General features: G+C 46.1%; 1 protein-coding gene across 3 annotated transcripts in view; it reads right to left on the bottom strand.

Annotated features, from left to right (window-relative positions):
• RAI2 (retinoic acid induced 2) overlaps positions 1–18,479 on the bottom strand; it is a 60,104-nt gene extending 41,625 nt beyond the window's left edge. For 2 of the 3 annotated variants that reach the window (XM_084869653.1, XM_084869656.1), the window contains exon 1: positions 18,203–18,479. The gene's annotated coding sequence lies outside the window, so the exon portion shown is untranslated. Of the gene's footprint in view, positions 1–17,597; positions 18,000–18,202 lie in introns of those variants that run through there. The other variant, XM_084869654.1, reaches the window with a different exon arrangement.
• Between the last annotated feature and the right edge of the window lie 274 nt (positions 18,480–18,753).

Here is an 18,753-nt window from a genome sequence, read left to right as displayed (position 1 = left end):
GAGCATTCAATCACTTGGCACTACACAGCACAGGAGGACAAATCAGTCCTTTTCTGATGCTGCTCCAGACACATTACGATGTATGTTCCATAGCTTTATTCCCTCACTCATCCTGTTTGCCTCCTGCAGCAACATGGAAAAGGGGCAGAAAGCACATAAAAAATTACGATAAAACAGAGGAGGAAGTGATATTAATCCATAATGCTCTCATTTGGAAGTTTGGGAGGGGGGGGTGAGTACGTTGGATATGCTGTATTAGGTGGTGGTACCCAGCCTTCCTTTCCAGAAGGCCAATACTTTAGGGGACTCTGCCATTGTGTTGCCATGTCTTCAATGACTCCAGGCATGTGTCTTTGCAAGATCCAACAAATGTTTTAATAGGGCAGATAAGGCCAGCCTGGTGGCTGCTTTTGGCAGGGATGGTGCCTAGGGCAGGCTACTGGCTCACAGTCTGGGCATCATTCTGGGCAACAGAGACCAGATTTCTCCAAACCCTGTACCAGCAGAAATTTCCTGTTTAACAGGCCCAACTCAGAGCAGCCAGAGAAAGGAAACCATTACAAATCTCTGCCCTCTTCCCTAAAAAAAAAAATAAAAAAAAATAAAAAAAAAATTACAAGAACTTTTTTTTTCTTCTTTTTTTTTGGTGGGGGGTACTCATACACAAAGCTACCACTGAAAAATTCTTGTGTGAGGCACAACTAATCCATGCTATTGGAAGATAGTGGTTACTGTTGGTGAGGAGTAAGGAAGAGGGTATGAGGCTGGTGTGGCCTCTGTCTCCATCAGGGTGCTGGTGACATGAGTGTGCCATTTGTGAATTTTTTCTCAAACTATACACTTAATAATACATGCACTTTTCTGTATGTATGTTAGGATTTGAGATGAAAATCTGAAAGTAAAAATCTGTGATGGATAATTTTTAGGATTTCTCCCATCCATATAGCTGGCTTCAAAAATCAAACATTATCCAGAAAAGAATAAACCATAACTGCCCACTGCTTAAAACTGCTGGCCAATTGAAAGTGTATGTGAAATACAAGGCCTTTTTTAAATGATGGTACTATTATTTCAGCTTTTACCCACCATGTCCTTTATGCTTGGGAAAGAATCTATTCTAAGCAATTTTGCTATAACTAATATCTATCCCTCATAACATGATGCAGATGGGCATAGAGAACTGACAAAGATCATTTTCACTCTCGGGCTCATGGTAGGAGCGGGAGGCTCTTTCCAAAGTCTCAAGTCTGATTTGGGGTCTTTCTGGCTCTTTCACTATCTGAGCCATATAACTAGAGGAATTTCCTTTTTTCACACCTTCCTATATTTTTCCCTTTATTTTTTATTTCCCCGCACAGAACTCCTCCTTATTTCTGCTGCTACACAAGAATACAGTCTGATGCTGTTTCCTGTCATTGGTGTCACTGGTATTAGATGAGTGTGTCACCTCACCCTTTATTTCTCTTTGCATTTCTGAAGGTTTGTGCCAGGCCGGGCCTTCACAGGAAAAATCTGTTTAGTTTACTTGCTATTCCAGGGCTCCTCTGTCCTACCATTTACAACATGCTGCTTGCTGACGTACTGAGGTTTATTTTGAAAGAGAAATAGTTGGGGCAGGGGTGGGGAAGGAAAGCTTTTGAAGACAAAAAGTTGTCATTTGGTCTCAAAGAATTATGAATAATGGAGGACTGGGGTTGCTTGGCAAGTTAAGATCTGAATGGACTACTGCTACAAATGATTCCGCATTTTGCTGCTCTAACCATGGTTTCAAGGATGTAGGAACACATTGTTTAAATAAACTGTTTTGCTTACCTAAGACCCAGTTTAAAATATTCCCATGCCTCGTCAAGGGCTTACAGGTCCCAGATGCCAGCAGGTGACTCCCTCAGATGAGCAGGAGGAAAGCAGAATAGAGTTCTCAGGCCCTTACTTTAAGAAAAGCAGGTCATTCAGACCCAGAGAAGCTATTCGAAAGGGCTTGGGATATGTTCTTTATCTTTCCATTCCAAAGCTCCTTTTCTGCTTTGCAGTAGTATCACTGTACTGAGTTCCCAGGGTGAACTGAGTCTCCACTGTTTTGGCCCTGACCAGCTTAGCTGTCCATGTTGTGACACCTCCCCTGGCAGGTGGGGTGACATTTCTCATCCCAGTTTGCCCATGATTGCTTGGGTTTGAAAGCTGAAAGTCCCATGTCCCAGGGTCTCACATCCCCACTCCCAGGCAAACCAGGACAGTTGGTTACCCTAGTGGCAGGCCACCAGCTAAACCTCTCTCATCCTGCTGGGCCGAGTTAAGGTCCGAAGCAATAGGATTACTCTATGCACCTGCTGCTTACAAATTCGGACCTATTTAAAGCATATGAATTTGGAAAAGGTATTTAAAGCTGCTGACTGAAGGTGCTCCTGGCTGTTGACTATGTCTGTCAGACCCTCCCACTCCCCATTTTCTGGCCCACTCATTGTTTTCATCACACTCTCTTCATAAATTGGAGCTCAGATGATTACATGGGAAACGTCAAGATTTTCTGACCGCTCACCTAGTTTGGGTCTGCCCCAACCCTAGCTGCAAAGGGGGCCCAGTTATCCAATCCACCCCCCATCCTTAGGGTGTTGTCGTAATTTACTCAACCAGCCATTATCAGTCCTACAGAATCAGTCTCCTCAATACTTCCAGAATTCAATCACTTGCCTCCCCATCCACAGCCACTATACTGCTTCAGTTCAAGTTCATTGCTCTTGCTGGATTATTGCATTAAAGCCTGTTTTAGTCTTCCTCCCTTCCTACCCCAGCTCATTCTCCACTAGGGGGGGAAACAAACACATAAAGCAGATAATGGCACTGGCCTCAGGATAAAGTCCAAGTTCTTTATCAAGGCTTATTAGCTATTTCTAAACATTACTGTAGGTTTAAGTGAGAGCACGTATATTAAATTCCTGGCCAGGTGCTTCAGCTCTATTATGAATCTGGGAAACTTGCTGTACTTCATCCCATCCACAGAAGTGATAAAAAGAGTAGGGCATTTGGCATTGACAACTATAGAGAGAGATGGCAAGTGACAGCTTTGAAGAAAGAGAAGTGTCCCACACGGATGAGGGATGAAGAGTTTTGTGTCCAAATATCTGAGATGGAGCTGAACGTGGGTCAGGTTGATTATAGGACAGGTGGTCTCATTCTCTGATGACTGGTGGTGACAGAGACAAGAGGGACAGAGCTGGGGCTCCACTGATGTACTCAAGATTTGCTGAGCTTTGTTGTGGGTGGCTGACACAGAGAGATAAGTAGAAAGATAGAAGTACTCAAAACACAAGAATGTGACATTTCATTGCTGATTAATGGGGACAGAACCCAGTAAAAACAGGAATGAGGCCTCAAGTTTAAGCCTTTGAAGACTTGCTTTGAGAAAGAGATAAATGGGGGAAATTTTGTGTACTTGTACTTTTTTATTAAACGTATTATATTATCAGCATGTAAGTGCTACAGAACACACTGCCATGGGCCAAGGAGGGCTAGGTTGCCATAGATGGTGATCAAAATGAACCTTAGAAAGTGTTGTCTGGCTCAGGCAAATTAATGCTGGTATGACAACAACCCACAGGGGGAAAAAAGACATATAATTCCCACTCTCAGAAAAACAAAAGAAAAGTAACAAAAAGGGAGTAATATGCAGAAAAAGGAAGCAAAACAGCATGGGTTCTGTGAGAGAAAACACAGGTTTGTGTACACTTAAGGAAAAAATTATTCCACATTAATCCTTTATTTTACAAATATTCATGATTAGGTACACAACCTAATACCTGCATTTTAAAAAAACAACAAAAATAATAACATTTTCATCACTGATGAAAGCTAGATCAAAAGTCAATGTAGCCAACATGACAATTCCCTTTCCAAGGGCCTTTCCAAGCCCTGCCCCCCTTGCTATTCACACCCCTTTGCCTCCAATCCTGTCCCAGAACATCTGGCCCATGCTCTCCAAATGGACAAAGACTTTAATTAGGGTGAAGACACATTGGCGGGGGAGGGGGGGGGGCGCGTGCCTTATCTGTCTGCCTCATCGGCTTCACTTTTTTTCTTTCCTAGTTAATTTTTTTTTGCCACCATTTAATTGCAGAGAACAGCAGATCAGACAACAAATGGGCTTGTCCTACAAGACCAGGGTGATCAGGCAATTCCTAGAGATCGTGCCTCCTCCTTCACCCTGCCCACCTCTCCATCCCCTCTCAAGGCACCCCAAATTTAAACAAAGTCATTCCAGAACAATTGCCAAGGGAGTGACCAAACCTAACTGTGGCCAAATAAAAGTGGAACTGTCCAGGTCCTCAGGACAGTAGCAGAAAGGAAGCTTCTCCCAGCTTCTGTGAGCCAGTGATCACTGCTTTCTGGGTACCAGGAGGTAACAGCTGAACCCCAAACCACACTACTTGGAGATGAAGGAATTAGTCCTTAAGGCCTGGTAGACTAGCAGATAACCAAAGGTCCTAGTACCAGCAACACCAGCAGTACCTGGGAATTGTTAAAATGCCAATTCTTGAGCCACACTCTTGATCTGCTCTGGAGGTGGGTTGCAGGAATCTGTATTTTAAAATGCACACTGAAAGTTTGAGAACCACTGGTTTATAGGCCTTTGAGAACTGGAAAAGCTTCTTGGGCTGGGAGGAAGGACGAGAGATGCCAAGCTGATAGGTGTTATAGGAGAGGTGCATATACAGCAAGGGTCAGAGGGACAGAATGGCACAGGGAAACAAGTGTGTTCTAGAGCTGTGTTGTTTAATATGGTACCAGTAACATGTGGCAATTTGCATTTAAAACTTAAAAACAGAAATATTGCGTAATCTCACTTAAATGTGGAATTTTTAAAAAGCCAAACTCATAGTAACAGAGAATAGAAGGGGGATTACCAAAGACTTGGATATGGGAGAAAGGGGAATTAAAAAAAAAAAGAAATAAAAAAAATAAAATAGAAGGGTGGTTACCAGGAATTGAGGGGAGGGGGTCATAGTTATTGTCTGGGGATGTGCCCACAACCAAGGTACATGCCCTTGACTGATATAGAACCTGGGACCCTTCAGTCTGCAGGTCGATGCTCTATCCACTGAGCCAAACTGGGTAGGGCGGTGGCTTTATTTTTAACAGGACAAGTCATCAATGCCATTCCAAAGCAATACCCATTTGCTAGCAGGCCAGAAAGGTGGAATCTTAATCCAGAAGCAAGATGTAAGGCTATGATTCATGAAGCCAGAGCCTCATTTGGGAGGGTGGTATTTCTCTCTCTCTCTCTCTTTTTTTTTTTAACACCACTAATGTCATAATCCCTGGGATAGTCCATTACACTAGAGTCAACACTTCAGTGTTCTTCATCTAGAAAGATGCTAAAGAGATCTTCTAACTTTCTTGCAAACCTCCCACCCATATAAGAAAACAAACAAAATCCAGCTCAGAACAATGACACAACCCAAAGACATCTTCCCTACTGAAGGCCAGTCATGAAAGGGATAATGAGAAGAGGGCTTTGTGTGTATATGGTGTTTTATTCAAACTAATTAGGAAATAGGGAGTCACTGAGTGTTTCTGAGCTAGGGTTACTGCTTTAGCATAATAGCGACAGGAATAGCAAGGGAGAAGGGGAGCAAGGATAGAAGTAAGGTGAGAAGACGAGCCAGGCCTAGTGAGCCATGCTGAGGCCTACACTCAGTGGTGGTGGGCAGAGCTGAAGACAGAAAGAAGGGGGGAGGATCGAGCCTATGCACACTGTCAGCAGAGTTGATATCAGAAGCCAGGGATACAGTGTCCAGACTCCCAGCACTGAGGCTGTATGCTCAGGCATTATGTCCAAGAGGCCAATTTTCCTCTTCAAAGTCCTTTGTTGAAGCAAATCCATTCTTCACGTGGACTTTGGATAAAACCAGCTCTCTGTGGGTGATGGGTCAGAAGAGTTGGGTTAGGGACTTGAAACAAGACCTCTCAGGTTGGTTTTTCAGGCTTAGGAATCATAACAAAGGCTTCTCTTCCTAATCCACTCAGGCCTCCTGAATGAATCACAGACTTTCTAATGTGCAAGATGAGTAACATTTTTTTTTAATGGAGGCTACAACAGGAGGCAGACAACTTATGACTGTCAATAAAAGATGTTAAACTACAAATGCCATGTACTATCTTAATTATTCACAAAAGAGACTTTAACACTAATAAAATTAGGAAAGACCATTTTAGAATAAAGGCCATTTCTGTAAAATGGAAAAGGTTTAGCTAAAAAAAAAAAAAAAAAAAAAGAAACTAATTACGTACATTTTTTCACTTTTCTTCCATTTCACTGTGAATGGGTAGAAATTTTGTCCCATGCAGGTAATAGTCTGCAAGCCTGATCTATAGGACCAATGGTTTATGTGACATTCCAAAAATGGTTCACTGTGTGGTTTAAACTGTCAGAATTAGCCCTGATGATCCCAAACTCAACTGCCCAGCTCCTAAGAGCAAAAACAAAGCTGAGATTTCTGGTGCGGGTGTGTCCAACATGAAAAGGCAGGGCAGAATCAGTTTTTATTAGCCTTCTTAAAATGCAGGTGATAAAGCTACAAAGGATCATAGAACAAATGGCCTCATATTGATATATTCAAATTCAATTTCAGATTTAGTCTAGCAAGCTAGTGAAATTTTTTATCATAAAAAGAAACTGCAGCCAGAGCTAATTACTCAATCTGAAATGTACCTGGACATTGTTTAGATGTTGGAAAGGAAATAGTAATATTATAGAATTTTAGCAAAGAGGAGGGTATTATTTTGTAAAATGTACATGTAAAATTAATAGAAAATGTGGCCTCATATTTGCCATATATGGTTGAAGAAAGAGCACCTCTATTTTGAGTTTTCCTTGACATTTTTCTTATTTCTAAAATGTGAAAAGAAATTCATTAGCTCAGGCTCAATCCATTCCCATCCATTGATTTAAAGCCAATCAATGGCCATTGTAATCTGAAAAAAAAAAATAATAACACCCATTTCTATAAGCCTTTCCAAGTAAGGGCAAGTTCAGCTAAGCTTAATAAAAAGAAAAACAGCAAGGGCCATCTGGAAAACACTTCCAGAGTCACAAAAGATAGTGGCAGCCTTTGCCCAACCTGCTATAAATAAGTGTCTCAGAGAAAAAAAAAAAAAAAAACACCCAATTTTCAAATCTGTTTCTACTTAATACAGCTGCAATAGAGTTTATTTAGCTTTTCCCTATAGCAGGAAGATTGTTTGCCTTTTTATGACAAGGTCTAAATGTTATTCACAGCCATTTCCATTGCCATTATTTTGAGGAAGAACATACCACGAGGACCTGTCTGTTTCTGTAGCACACAGCAGTGGCCCTAGTGGCCTCTGTTCCACCAAACTGGCCTCCAAAGCCCAGATTTATGACCCCCTTTTCTCTCCCAGTGTTGCAAACATCATCCAAATCCTGGCCTGCAAGGGCCTGGCAACTTAGAATGACCAAGTGTCACATGCAGCAAATCAATTATTTACCTGCCTGGACCCAGCACACTGTGGATGTCTGCCAGCTCATTGCCTTTTCCTTCCCAATGACAAGCAAGGGTCAAATTACTCTTCAAGTGAAGCTAGTCCTTGCCAATGATGGCTTGGCAACCCTTACACACTCACCTTCCCATATTTTCTCACTGGCTAAGCTTGCAAAGGCATTCCTCTACACATAGCACTCCAAATTCTTTGACACACTCTAGGGAAAAGCCTCACCTAACTTGGATAGCTTCAAAATAAAGTGGCCCCACTGATGTCTGTGCTGAGTATCTGCCCATACCCTCAAGTGCCCCTAAACACCCATCCCGCTCTGAAGACTGGCAAGGCAGGGTTGACACCAGGATACTGTCCTGTGTAATGAGTGATCCACCTCTGTTCTCCCTCTGTCCCCCACAAGTGCCCATTTCATTTCCATACATGGGTAGGACAGGGTTCATCCCCCATGACACTTTCCCTGAGAATGCATGCCCCTCCTTTCTAGACTTTCAAGGGACCCTGTGAAAGATGATGGCTGAGGGCTTATCCAATGACAACATTTCATCTGTTGCTGCTGACTGCAGGCATTATCAGGTTTGAGGTGCCTGAGGGAGTCCTGCTGACATTCTGTTTCCCAAGGAGAATTGCTGCAGGGAAATAAATGTGTGTAAGAGGGACAAAAATCGGGAGGGGTGGGGGAGACTACCTGAATTTTAATTTCCAGTCATTTTGAAAACTGCTCCATTAGGCCACCATTGACTTTCTTTCTCAAAATTACTAAAATTAGTACTGGGTAGAGGGCTCCCACATTCTGAAACGAATCTATTACAGTGTTATGAGTAGAGCTCTCCCAAGCACACTAAGGGGCTTAATTAATTGGTTTAGGTTTAAGATACTACAGGATAAAAGACAGTGGGGAAGGGGGAGGGGTGAAGGAAGATGCCTGGTGGCTTTGAAAGCATGGCTTTCAAGTGCATATGAAAAAGCAATTAGGGAGGAATAAACCTGTTCTCTTTATGAAAAACTAGAGTAGCCATTAGATATTACAATATGCCCCTCAATTACCTATGACTTACTTATTCAATGCCTGTCTTAAAAACAAAACAACAACAAAAAACACCTCTGTGGTCTTACAATCTTACTAGAGACCTGGTGCATGATAATTCATGCACTGGAGGGGGGCTCCCTCAGCCCGGCCTGCCTCCTCTCACAGTCCGGGAGCCCTCAGGGGTGGGAGGCGACCCGGCAATCAGGGGGAGGTGACACCCCCATCACACCTCTGCTGCTGCCACTGCCAGCAGCACAAGCCTCAGCCGGCCCTGGCTACTTGAACTTTGGGCAGCCCTGGGTGGCTGGGCAGCCACCATCTGAGGCTTGCTTGCACCTTGGACCATCCCTGGGCAGCTGGGGTGCTGAGGGGACTGGGGGACTCTGGAGGCAGGTGCACGGAGCGGCCAGGCCTACTTGAGGGCGGGCCCAGTCTTGTTGCATGCCTGCTGCCTGGGCAGAGCTGAGGAGACTGGGCACCACCATCTTGTGGCTGTGGGTGCCACCATCTTTGAGGGTGTGACAGTCAATTAGCATATTCCCTCCTTATTGGCTCTGGGTGCCACCATATTTGTGACAGTGTGAGGGTCTATTAGCGTATTCCCTCTATATCAGATAGAATAGGTCCTTTTACCAACCTTAGAATTAAATCAGGCATATGACCCACTTCCAAATGTTAATTAATCATCCCCATAAATTGTGTATATAAAAGTCAGAGAGGGAAATTGTCTTTTATTATTTCAAATTGAATTTTCAAAAAAACACACACGACTTATTTATTAAATCTTTGTCTAGATTAGTGGTTCTCAACTGGGGATGATTTTGTCCCAGAAGGGCCATTTGCTAAGGTCTGGAGACATTTCTGGTTGTCACAACTAGGGGGGTGGGTAATGCTACTAGCATCCAGTAGATACAGCCCAGGGATGCTCTTAAACATCCTATAATGAATGCACAGGACAGCACACACCACAATAAAGATCTGCCAATAGAATAAGGTAGAAAAAAATGTGCTCTAGCTAAAGTCCAGTATGCTTGGCATTTAATATTCTTATCAGTGACCGTTATCAAAGGCAGAAGTCCCCATTGTCTCTGAAAACTAAGGTTGGCTTACATATATGTCAATTAAGGACATATTTACTCCTTTCAGAATAAAGCAAAAAATAAATAAATAATGTTCCTAGATTCAGGGTTTCAGTCTGAATCTAGGAACATTAAAGAAATACTCTGAAGGTGGTGGGGATAGGTAGGGTACATATTTCATAGGTCTAAATGGACGGAAATTAATATAGCATAAAATGAAATGATTATCTAGTTATGTTCCATACAAAACCAAAATCAATACACTGCATCTTACTTAACCTGCAATTAAAGTTTAAAGAGGAAAAAAAACAACACAAGGAAATGCCATTCTTTCCCATTTCTTGCTAGCTGGATACACGTTTCTGAGCACAAAGCATTAAAACAAAAACAAGCAGACAAAAACCTTTATTTTTAAAGCAGATTTTTTCCAGAGCATAAAACGCTTCCTGAACCATTCTATTTTATTTACTGTAGATTCAATCAGTCTGTAGTGAGCAAAACACGCAGCCCATTCTCTTGGTTATGCTTGCCTGGCTTTCCAAATGCCCTCAAAACTGGGATGATGAATCACATACCTTGGCCCCACTGTACCAATTAATAGTAAGCAAAGAATTCCACAGAGCTAAGACAAGACTTTTTGCCTGGTGTGTGTGTGTGTGTGTGTGTGTGTGTGTGTGTGTGTGTGTGTGTGTTTGTTTAGGGGGGAAATGTCTGTTTGGGGGAGGGGCATTCAGCCAGCTGTTTGCAGATAGTCTTAAGAGCAGGTGTTGAGATTCCCTGAAATTTATTTAGAATATTCTGTGTGGCTCTGCAGTACCCCCAGCATGGGGATGGGCTTTGGTTAGGGAAAAATGTATGTACCTAGAATCAGCATAGAGCTTCCAGGCTTAACCTATGTAGGAAAGAATGGCTAACAGCTATGCCATTTCAACCTTCCAGGCCACTGTTCCTTTCTCTGAACTATACAGCCAAAGTGGCCATATACACAAAGACAAAAATAACAACAACAAAAACGCCCAAACACACCCAGTCTTGGCTGCCAGCGAGGCCTGATTCTGCTGCTGAAAAAGAACAGTTGCTACAGTGCAGCTGGAGGAGATTTTCCAGGAAACTGGTAATACCCTGGCTGTTAATGAATTATTTTTCGCCAGAATGTCGGATTCTTCCTGTGCTCCAGTAAACAGTCTGCCATGGGAAACAAAACCGGCTCCTTCCGTGGATCTCAAGGTCAGCCAAGGGTCCTCTGTGGGGGCAGCCCCCATAGGAGCCTGAGCCACAGACGCCTGACCTATAAATCACCACAGCCCCAAGTTCATTCTTCTAGTTCTTTTTGTCTACTTGGGCCATACCCAGGAAGACCATAGTGCCTCTGCCATCCCCCCTGAACTGTCCCTTGGTCAGATTTCCTCATCTTCAGCACCACGATATGTGAAATTGGGCTTCCTTGCATGTATTCTGTCTCTCTCACAGAAACTGTATTTATTTCCATGCTCTTGTTTTCATCAAGCTGTCAGGAGATGACTATGTGTGTCCCCCTTTCTCCTTTCTCTTTTAAAAGATTGGCCTCAGCCCCAAATAACCCACTCTCAGTGTTAAGGTGTCTACTTGGGACACTATTCTCCAAGCACAAATCCTTGGGAAGGATATTACTAGACCAGTTGTCAAGGAAATGAGTTGCTCAAGCAGAAGACAACTCTCCAATAGACAAGGACACAGGCTGGGGAGAAGGAAAGGGGCCACTTTTCTTCCAGCCAGCCTTGCCCCCACCCCCTCCTTTCTCCCTCCTCTCCTAACAGAACTTGACTGAGCAAACATGCTCATAGGTAAACTTAATGGGGACCCTGTCATTTGATGACAGGCTGTTGTGGCTACTGGATCAACCCCATGTCTCCCATCTGCCATGGAGATGGAGAGGGTTTATGCGCCCCTTAAAACATCTAGAGGTACCATGAGGCTGAAGGCACAGTTTGGTAGGTAGTTTGCTCTGGAGCAGTGCTATGTAGTAGAAATATACAGAGTGGCCAGATTATTATGATCTCTGAACTCATAATAATCTGACCACTGAGTGTGTGTGTGTGTGTGTGTGTGTGTGCGCGCACGCGTGTATGAGGCCCAGTGCATGAATTTGTGCATGGGTAGGAGTGGAGTCTGGCCAGCCTGGCCAGGGGGAGGGACATGGGTGGGCGGTTGGCCAGCTGCCTGCTGGTCAAACTCCTGGTTGAGGGGATAATTTGCATATTAGCCTTTTATTATATAGGATATAGACTGAGTGGCCAGATTATTATGATCTCCGAATGCATAATAATCTGGACACTAAGTGTATATGTAATTTTAAATTTTCTAGCAGGCGTATTTAAAAAATTAAAATAAACAAATGACATTAAGTTTAATACTATGGCTTATTTAAACGATATATCCAAACTATCATTTCACCATATAATCAACATAAGAACCTATTGTAACAAAAGCATAATATGTTAATTAGACCAGATGTCCTTCTGGACCTCCTTCCTTCCAGACAAAGTCGCAGTGGGTAGGGTCTGAAGCACGGGGGGGGGGGGGGGGCAGAGCCCCTGGCTGTGGCGGTGATGGGCAAGGGCCATAGTAGAAGTGGCAGGTGGGTGGGGGCTGTGGCAGAGACAGAGGTCGCTGCAGTAGCAGTGGAGGGGGCCAAGGCCCTTGCATGAATTTCGTGCATCGGGCCTCTAGTCATTACTAAGCTACTCTGCATTGCTTTCTTATACTAAATTAGAGGCCCTGTGCACAGATTTGTGCACCAGTGGGGTCCCTCGGCCTGGCCTGTGCCTTCTCACAATCTGGGACCCCTTGGGCGATGTTGGAGAACCAATTTTGGCCAATCCCTGCAGGTCAGGCCAAGAGACCCCACTGGTGCACAAATGCACCAGGCCTCTAGTATGCATGTAAGATCTTTGGTTAATCTCTTCTTGCCCTCCCTCCTCCTACCTTCCCTCTGAGATTCATCAGTCTGTTCCATGTTTCCATGCCTGTGCATTGAGTATCTGCCCCCTGGTGGTCAGTGTGCATCATAGCTCCTTGTTAAATGGTTGAATGGTCACTTAGGCTTATATATATCTATTGTAGATTGTGGAAATCCTGTACATATATTATCCTTATAGCACATCTTACTTTGGACTAGCCACCTTTCAACTGCTCAATAACCACATCTAACTAGTGGCTACTGTATGGGACAGTGCAGACATAGAACATTTCCATCACCACAGACAGTTTAAATAGTGCTGTGCTGAAAGACCAAACCAGCTGTAGGAAGAAGAGTGACAGGTGAGAGCAGGATGAACTATAGAGTTATTGGAGCTAAAAATTACAGCAGAGCCCTGGTTGGTGTGGCTCAGTTGGTTGGGCATCATGTCCTATGCACCAAAAGTTTGCTGGTTCGATTCCAGGTCAGGGCACATGCCTAGGTTTCAGGTTCAATCCCTGGTAGGGGGCATGCAAAAGGCAGCTGATTGATGTTTCACTTTTGTGTTGATATTTCTCTCCCCCTTCCCTTGCTCTCTCTAAAACTAATTTTTTTAAAATCTTTAAAATGAAAACAATTACAACAGAAATAGAAACTGCCAGGATTTTGATGTCTAGGAGGCCCCAGCCCTATCTCTAAGTGAAGATTAAAGTGGGCTTTTAAGAAAGGCCCAGGGCCCATGCTTCCATAGTAAGTATAGTAATTATTCAAGGCATTTGCTGGTTTAGCTGCCCCCATCTTAGCTCTGATCTGTTTAAGGCAGAGGATGGGACAGAATAACAATTCTGGGTTTGCAATATAATTTGGTGAAGCAGATACAGAAACATGATCAAATTATGTGTGTCTGTGTCTGAGCATGCATGTGTGTTTGTGTGTGAGTTCATTGCTAGAATGAGAAGTAGGGTCATGTGAGAAATACAGAAGCATTAATATGGAAAACAAAATCACCTCTTATCAGTGGCCATTTGAACAGAAGAGACTTGCCCTGGCCAGCATTGCTCAGTGGTTAGAGCATAAGCCTGCAGCCAAAGGGTTTTGGGTTTGATTCTGGTGAAAGGCACATTCCTGGATAGTGGGTTTGTTCCCAGCCCTGGTTGGGGCATTTGTGGGTGCGTGCAGGAGGCAACTAACAGATATCTCTCTCACACAATGATGTTTTTCTCTCTCTCCCTCTCTCTCCCACTCTTCCACTCTCTCTTAAAAAAAATCAATGGAAAAAGTATCCTCGGGAGAGGACTAACAACAACAACAAAAAAAAAAAACCTCACAAGGGAGCAGTAGAATCAAGGGGCTCATAAAAAATTGTGAGCCAGGCCACGTGGTTCAGTGGTTGAGCATCAATTTATGAACCAGGAGGTCACATGATTCCTGGGTTGCAGGCTCAATCTCCTATAGGGGCGGGGGGGCATGCAGGAGGCAGCCAATCCATATCTTTCATCATTGATGTTTCTATCTCACCCTCTCCCTTCCTCTCTAAAATCAATAAAAATACATATTTTTTTTTTAAAAAAATTGTGAGCCATGAAGGAAGCAGCTTGAATCTGGAAAGAATGAAATGATGGGTGTCTGGGAAGACAATTAGGTAGGAGAGAGAAGTGATAATCAGAGGCATTCTCCAAAGACAAGAGCTGCCAACTTCACAGTGAAGATGCCACCCTAATTCCTAAATCAAGCTTAGTTCAGAATCCCACACAGGCTTTTGTGCAAGGGAGAGTACAATTAGGCTCTCCTCCTCCTCTCTAGAGCCTCATTCTCTGAGGTCTCCCTCAGATTCTGATAATGGAGTCAGCAGAGTCTAAAGCATTTCATATATGGATTCAAATCCCTGCTCTCCCAGTGACTCCAAAATTTATAGGGTGTTAAGACTGTCATCTGGTTGGAATGGGGATAAGGGACTAACTTTGACAATGCATTTACATAGCAAGACCCCAACTCCTTTTTTAGTTTATTTAATGAGATGGTTAAAAGTCAAAAATACCTGTTCACCATCTGGTCCCACTATGGGCCTCAATTTCAGTCTCAGTTTCCTCATCCATAAGGTGGGAATGCCTGTCTCATGTGGACTTGTCAGCTTATAACTACTAGGGACATAACACCAGGAACTCAGAGTTCCTGTTCATAGCTCAAGATTTCTCCCTGCTGGTTTTCCCTTGAGAATGAATAGCAGCTCCCTCCCCAACACCATTCACTCTATCAGGTCCATCATTTATTCACTCAACTCTCATTTATTAAGCAACAGCTGGGTTTGGGTATTCTAAGATGAAAAGGCACAGCCTTTCCTCCTTAATTAGTTAGGGACTATTTGGGGGTCTCTCTATTTGGCACATATGCCCTGGGTGACTGAGCTGGGTATTTGGTAGGCTCCCCTTGCCCCTAGGTACCATATATTGTGAATGGGTAGGGGCTGCAGACTCTGGCCATTGGGATAAATACAGTAAATAAGAGATTTAGGGGAGGGTAGAGGTACATGTTGCCCATTTAAATCATAACCACTAAAGTCTGGAATCAGACATTTGACGGGAAATTTCTCTGAACCTCCTTATCTGTAAAATAATGCCTCTGTCACACCATGGATTCCCACATATGAAGTATTTGGCAGACAGCGCAACAACAAATGTCAATTCCTTTCCCAATTTATTTCCCTCCACTACCCTTTTCCCACAAATCTAAGATTAGCGAAGGAGCCAGAGGACAGAGACTTGGTATTTTCTGACTGGAAGTCACAGCACACTGTATGTGAATATCCCCCCCATTCAGAATACCTCCATTCTGAGTCCAATGGATTGGGGGAGGCTAGTCTTATCCAGTTTTCAGGTCATTGTAACTAGTGCTGTATCTGTTTCCAGGTGCTATTGAACTCCTAGCAGCACCTGGTCACATACCTCCCATCCTTTATTCTTTCTTTCCTTCCTCCTTTCCTTCCTTCCTTCCTTCCTTCCTTCCTTCCTTCCTTCCTTCCTTCCTTCCTTCCTTCCTTCCTTCCTTCCTTCCTTTCCTTCCTTTCAGAGACCCTGTCTCAGAGACTGTTTTCTGGCTACAAGCCTTTTTATTTTTCAGTTGATACCCAACTGCTCATCAATCAAGTTTTCACATTGGCAACTGGCATCACCTGGAAAGCTGTTCTTTCTTTTAATCCTGAGAGGGGCAGGTTTTCCTGGGCTGAGCATCAATGCCGGAAGTCTGGGGTTTCTTTGCATTGTAAAGGACTCCAGCCCTGGATAGCTGATTGGTGCTGCTACCAAAGCAGCCAGTATCATAAATGCCAGCCTGAATTGGCTCATCGTGCCTGGCACCTTGTGGTTGTCTCTAGTGGGCACCTGTCAGGATGAGACACACGTGCCAATTCGAAGTATGGTGTGTGTATGTGTGTGTGTGTGTGTGTGTGTGTGTGTGTGTGTGTGAGAGAGAGAGAGAGAGAAGTGGGAGTGTCTGGTAGTGGGTAGGTGGCCTCTCTGGGCTTCTAAGGAGCAGAGGAATTGGGATGCCACCAGGCTTATGTATCTGTGCCTTCCAGCCCACCCCTAGCTTCTGAAGGTGGCACAGCTCCCCCTCCCCATTTTCCCCTTTGAAAATAAAACGCTAAGGACAAAACTGGGTGGAAGCATAATGCTACTCTAGTGCATGGCTCCCACCCACCAGCCTCCCCAAGATCTTCCTCCAACGCAGCCACCCCTCCACCGCAACAAAGGCACATCGCTACCCATTTTCAAAGTTATCACGAGTCTCTTGGTCAATCCGCAAAGGATTCTGAGGACTCCAAAGGAGGAAAAGAGGCATCCAGAAAATGGTGAGAAAGATTCTCTGGAAAAAAAAGCACAGCAAACCTTGCCCTATGCATGCAAGGCTAAAAATTGTTTTCTTCCTGCCGGCTGCTTTTCTTTCTGTTCTAAAGAGAAGCTTCCAAGAATCAGCTAAATAAAGGGATCACACCAGAGGATGAGAGAGAATGCTAAACCAACAAAAACAAAGACCCTAATGAAACAGAGCGAGCCATGGAAATCCGCGGTTATCAAAACTTTGTTTGGCCATATCTATTTATCATCGCTGCACAGCCGGGCTCTGCGGAATATCATTCTGTTGATGTCACTTATCCTCAGCAAAATATTTACACATCCTTAAAAACGCCAGATGAGGGGGGCGAGCCTGCGCACCACAGCAAGCCACAGCTCACGCCCAGTCGCTGAGTTGTGGGCAAATTGTGGGGTGGGGGCACGAGGGAGGGTGGCTCCTGTGGGCACAGGTAGGAGCTTTGGGCAGTTCCCAGGACGCGGCCACCCTGTCGCTGCGCCCTGCCCTGCCTACCTCTCTCCCACCTGACTCTGCAAGAAGCAGCCACATCCCTGAGATGGTGTCAGCGCCACCCCCACCTCCCCCTGCCTTTCTCATTGATTAAGTTCTCAAACCATTGTTAAAGCCTGGTCGCCTCTCCCTGGAAAACTGGGCTGAATTCATTAAGCTCCCCCACCCCCGCCACAAAAGGAATATTCATAAAAGTTTGGCAGGAGGAAGAGGAGGCTGACTGCATGCCATGAGGTGGGTGACAATTCGCTCCTCCAAAGCCACCTTCTTTCTCCACGCCCCATCCCTCACTCCATCCATCCTTCGTGCCCCAAACCCACTCCTGGGACTTCCGATGATAATGAAACACAAAGCAGCAGCTGTTTGGCAACATTTCTACCCCTCGCAGGCACCCGTGGTGGGATGCCATTTCCCCACCCAGGCAGAGCTTATCCGGAACAATAGTCAGGCTTGCAACAGCAAACAAGCAAACACACAGCGCGCAAACGTGACCCTGAAAAAGCCAACGCGGCAAGAGGCAACAACTCCCTCCACAGCGAAGGCACCACGGAAACGCACGCAAAAAATGCAGCAGGAACGCTGCCCGATGCCTAACATGGCAGAACGCCTGAGCCGGTGCGGGCCACCCCGAATCTGAGCACTGGGGGGACCAGAGGGCTCCGGGGCGCCTCTGCACACTCACCAGGCTCCAGGAGGATGCGGGGCTGGCCAAGCGTCAGTCACAAAGGCAAGCCCAGCGCGATCTGGCAAAACCCAACTTTCCACCCGGCTCGCCAGGGCCGCCAGATACGTCAACAGAATCCATCTTTCGAAGGGCCTGGGAGGCGCTGGTTTTCGGGCTGGGGCAGAGCGGCGGAGCCAGAGGCAGCCCAGTGCGGTGCCCGGCGCGGAGTTCACGGTGCGCCACCCTCTGAGCCCGGTGCCAGCGCTGGTGGCAGCCTGAAACCCACTTTGGGGGGGGCTCCCTCCCCGCTGGCCTGCACCGCCTCCCTGTCCCCGCTGACAAGTGCGGGCGCCCGGGACGGGAGCGGGGCCCAGATGCACCGCACCGATAGCGGCCTGGCCAGCGTCCTCACCTCCGCCCTCCGCCCTCCGCCCCCCGCCCGGACCTTCTTCCTGCTGGCCCGGGCTTCAGGGTGCCATCCTGCCCCCGCGGGCAGGGCCCTCCCCAGGCGCGGGGCCCCGCCAGGCGCTCCCGGCCAGGCGCGCCCCCTGCTTCCCAAGGCAGGTCCGCAATGGGAGGGCGAGGGGGGACCCCAGCCCGCACGGGGGCGCCGCCGCCGCTACCTTGTTACTGCGGCCGCCGCCTCCAGGAAGCCGCGGGGTGGTCACGGGTGCGGGAACTCTCGGGTCTGGCCTCGCTGCCCGCCTCCTGAAGGGGGTGCGTAGCGGTGGGAGCCGCCGTCGCTGCTGTCACTGAGCTGCTGTCGCTGCCACCGCTGCCGATTGTGCGTGACTGTGTGTGCGTCTCTGTCCGGGCGAGTGTGTGACTGCGTGCAGTGCCCGGGCTTTACTATATACACCAAGGGGTGGGAGGAGGCGGGGAAGGGGAGGGTTTGGGGGAGGTGGCTGAGGAGGGGGAGCAGGAGGGGGGCGAAAGGGTACCCAGAGAGGCTGTGGCCAAGGAGGGACAGGTGATCTAGCCCATGGGGAGGGCGTGGCTGTAGGTGGCTTGGATTGGTAGCATCGAGAGGCTCAGGGCGCGGGTTGGGAGTGGGGGGGTGGGACACCAGGGAAAGATGGTGGAGCACTGACCCTGCCACCTCCCAACAGGCTAGGGACCATTCCAGACCCCAGGATGGAGAGGAGAGAAAACAGAGCACAGGAGGGAGGAAGTG

Source organism: Pipistrellus hanaki, assembly GCF_964339955.1.
Source record: "Pipistrellus hanaki genome assembly, chromosome: X".
Taxonomy (NCBI): domain Eukaryota; kingdom Metazoa; phylum Chordata; class Mammalia; order Chiroptera; family Vespertilionidae; genus Pipistrellus; species Pipistrellus hanaki.
Note: the sequence above shows the minus strand (reverse complement) of the source record. Positions and strands in the feature narration are given on the sequence as shown.